This window comes from Pangasianodon hypophthalmus, chromosome 1 (genome assembly GCF_027358585.1).
Source record: "Pangasianodon hypophthalmus isolate fPanHyp1 chromosome 1, fPanHyp1.pri, whole genome shotgun sequence".
NCBI lineage: Eukaryota > Metazoa > Chordata > Actinopteri > Siluriformes > Pangasiidae > Pangasianodon > Pangasianodon hypophthalmus.
Genome location: NC_069710.1, coordinates 32,419,480 through 32,424,030, shown reverse-complemented (window position 1 = coordinate 32,424,030; position 4,551 = coordinate 32,419,480).

Here is a 4,551-nt window from a genome sequence, read left to right as displayed (position 1 = left end):
TATAATTAACATGTGATATTCAATGACATTTAAGATTTATTTTACAATGAAATTCTGAGTTGACATTTGTTTGCTTCAATCTTCTTTCATTTTCACTTTAGTTAACGGTTTCCTACATTACCCACAATGCTGTTCTCTACCTGCTGTTAGTGGTGCAGTGGGATTTATCCCTCGCTTCATTTATACCAAAAGACATCGATGCAGCAGTGCTTTAGTCCTCCAGTCTGTCCAGCTCTTTAACCTCCTCATCTGTACACTCTGCTCAAACAGCTTCCAAAGCTTCATGCTAATACCTCCATCAAGGCCATAACGCTCATCATCTTGCTAACTAGCCAAGCAGAATCTGTGCCATAACTCATCATCATATACCTGCATTGCATTCTGGGACTTTGAGTCCAGCATTTGCACCAATGCCTCCACTACATCTATGGTGGGTTTGTCATTGATATGACATTGAACATTGCTGGAAAATGGTGAATGAGAAAAGAAGTTTGTTTTTAGGAGCTAACAGTGAAACTTGAGTAGCAAGCAATAACAATGTCCCAATGGGCCATCAGCACGGCATACAACTGCTAACTTCTCACGAGAATAATGAAAATACAAGACCAACCACCAAATTAGCACCAGAAACACAAAACGTCACAATATAAATTTCGATATCAACAGATTTACTGTGTTTCAGGATAGAGTTTCCTTCAAAAGTATTGCTACTGTAAGTCCAGTAGTATGAGTCTTTGTGAGAACTGATGTTTGAAAGTTGTCAGTGATCCAATTAAATAAATCCAGATTCAGCCAGAACAGTAGGTGCAGTTGGTTGGTTCAGCTGCATCCTCCACAGCTGTCAATCAACGAACAGTTTATTTGAGATATGAATGGCCCTGTAAAAACTGAACTGACCCCAGAGACAGATAGACGTCTACTCCACTTCTTCCACAGCTGACAAGAGCTCGAGCGCGTCCTTCAGCCTTTTGGCTCTAATTGCTAGTCACGTTCCAAATGTCAAACCGTCAGGCTGACTATTTGGCAATGTCTTCATCTGTGTGTCAGGTTGAATGGTTTTATTGCTGCTGGTCACAACATTAACCTCGGGTATCACAGAGAGATAATGATGCCCTCTGGACTTAAGTCGCTTGGAAAGTCTCTTTAGCTAAAAGTTTCTGCCAGATGAAGAAATATAATATTACTGCTGCAGCTCTGCTACAAATACTCTCAAAGGAACAGGACCAAAGTGTACCTGCACACACACACACAAACACACATGTGGACACACCCATGCACGTGGACATGATACACAGACGGACACGTACCTATGGGCACCGACACACATACACACATGGACACACCTATGGACACACACACAGGGAGACAACACACAGACACACATGGACACAGAACAGATACTGACACACACATGGACACAGAACAGATACTGACACGGACATGGACACACCTATGAACATGGATACACAGACATGGACACAACACACACAGACACACTCAGTAGGACACATATGGACACAGCAGACACATGGACACATATTCATACCATGAACACATACATGGACACACTCATGGACTTAGACACACACACACAGAGAAGGACATGTACCTATGGACGCCAATACACATGTGTACACGTGTACACATGGACACACACACACACAGACAGACATATACCTATGGACACCGATATACACATGGACACACCCACGGACATGAAACTATAAATGGACACACACCCATGGACACGACACAAACGCACTTGGACACACACACGGACACGACATGGATGCACAGACATGGACACAACACACACAAACAGACAAAAACACACTCACTTGACCACATACATGACACAAAGACACAGGGACACATACATAGACATGAACATATTCCGACAGACATGGACACATGCTTATAGCTGAATAGGGATGGATCAGTATTGTGTGTGTGTGTGTGTGTGTGTGTGTGTGAATGTAAATGTAACTCTAAGTGTAAGAGAAAGGAATTTTGATCACCTAGGGAAAAATAACTTGTGTATTAAGGTATTACTTTTCTCCCATTCCTCATGTGTGGAACAGAAGTGACAAATGTGAGAAGCCTAAAAGCTGAAGGACACACTCCACTTCTCCTCAGATGATGAGACGTCTATTGTCTCTGGGGACAGTTCAGATTTTACAGGTTGATCAGATCTGATCTACACTGTTCGGAAGAAGCCAGTTGTGAGTGGCGGTTGAGGAGGAGGAGTGTCACTCAGTGCAGCACTTGCCCTCCTCCAGACTCGTGCTGTGGAAGAGCTCATGCTGTAAGTGTTTAATCAGTGATGGTGAATAATTATGATGAAGGATGCAATTATTCTTGAGATGTTTTCCATTGAACTTATGATGCTGGTAACTTGTACATTTACACCGAAATGAGACGCTTCCTTCATCAGCAGCAGATCAGCAGAAATCTCAGGTTTATATTAATGCGCTCGGTCTAATATGATTTCGTTTCTATGGTAACTGCTCAATCATAGGAACTTATACAGCAGATGCTCCACATAAATGGATTAAAAAGCTCATGTAATCATTGATATGGTGAACTTTTCTTGGTAAAGTAAGGAAACGTTTATTTAGCACTTATGGAAGGAGTCTCCAGTGTCAGCGCGTTGTAACAGTCAGAGGTAAAGCTGCAACTTTACGTTTTCCAGCATCTTCAGGACAGATTTTCTCAGATTCTCTGTAACACAACAAGCTGTCATTTTGTTTTTTATATATATTTATTTATATTGCTTTTGCCAATTACTGTGGTATAAAAGGAATAAAACATTTTGGGACATAATGTTTCATCTCACCACCCTTCATCGATTTTTTATAGTGTTTTATTTCTTACTGTAAACTTTTCTTAAAAACAACTAAAATCCATGTCCTTACTGCCTGCAAAATTTTCATATACTTTCATATTTAAAAAAAAATCTATGCATTTATACCCTGCTTGATGTGTGCTTGAATCTTGAACAAAATTCAAACCAGTGTAGTTATGAAGATGTGGGGAAGAAAAGGTTTAAGGGATATGTCATTATTTTTATTTAACATCTTATTATTTCAACATAGCATTTTGTTATTTGACTTAATACTTAATGATTTATGACTTATATAACTGTGATTTATAACACCCCATGTTCAGAATGAGAAGGCGGTTTGACTATGAATTGACTACAGGAAGTGAACAAATGCAGTGTGTTTTGGGCTGCAGTTTTGTTTTTTTTTGGTAGATGTGAGCTGCTAAACTGAGCCAAAGGACAGAGCCGTAGCCATAGCCATCTGTTTCGGATGAACAAAAAGAGAAACTAAGTGCTGGGGGTGACATAAAAATGTTTAAACTAGTTATTTATTTAATTATCTAGTTTATTATCTATCTGCGTTCTCTGTGCTTGGGTGATATTTGTGATTTCTCTGCTCTCCTGGTGAAGATTTGTTTTCCGTTACCGTGTTTCTGACCAATGAAAGAGTTTTATGAGGACGTTTTCAGTCCTGCACACCCCTCAGACAACATGTTTTTGGTTCATTTAATTCTGTGCAGTGTAAAACCAAGCCAAACAGCAAACAAACCAAAAGAATCAATTTCATTCTGATTTTGATTAATAGGTGAGAATTTGCCCTAAGGTCAAATCCCAGCACTGCCACAGAGCCACTGGTGGACCCTTAGCTCTCAATTATCCTGCTCTGTGCATGGATTGCATGCTGCCTGGCATGAACTTCCATTTCCTTCTGCCATAAAAATTAAATATGACGTCTTATTATCAGAATTAGTCCCATTACCCAAGAGGACTGGAAATTAAAATGGGATTGCATGCAGAACTCACAGGCTGACCCAAAAGCCGAGAGCTCAACAAGGAGAAAAGTTTTGGGACCCTGGTTGTCACCCCACCCTGCTCCATCCAATCCTCCTACTCACACAATCAGCCACCCAGCACTGTGTTTGGCGATATAGGTTTGGTTTTTCTCACTCCTCTCTCATGGTCAGCTAATGAGATCTACAGGCAGAAGGGAATGCAGAGGGAAATTGCATTTTCCAGCAGTGATGTACTAGCTGTCACAACAATCAGCATGGCCCCTCGTGTTTTTCTTTTTTTCTTTTTTTCCCCTTATTTTCTTCATCTCCTTCTCCTCACACACTCACACATTGACACACAGGCAGAGGAAAGAGCATCACACTACCTCACAGAGAGATTTCGTTTTCTCTAAAGGCATAGTTAAGACTTTGACCTGTGATGGCTGTTGATGATTTTGAACAATAGAGCCCAGACAGTTTATTCTCTTTAGACCTGTTTGTTTGGAGAGATAAAAAATAGATGAGAACTATTTATTTTTCACACTGTCTATTTGGGTGCATTGCCTTCTATTCGAAGGAGGAAATGCACACTGTGGGTATTGTTTATGTCGAATCGCTTGCATATGTTTCTTCATGCAATTTAATTTACTAGACAATTTTCAAAAATAAATCAGATTACAAATTTGTAAAGCTTAATGCGTATTATGGAAAAATATTTAATAATTGTCAGATCCT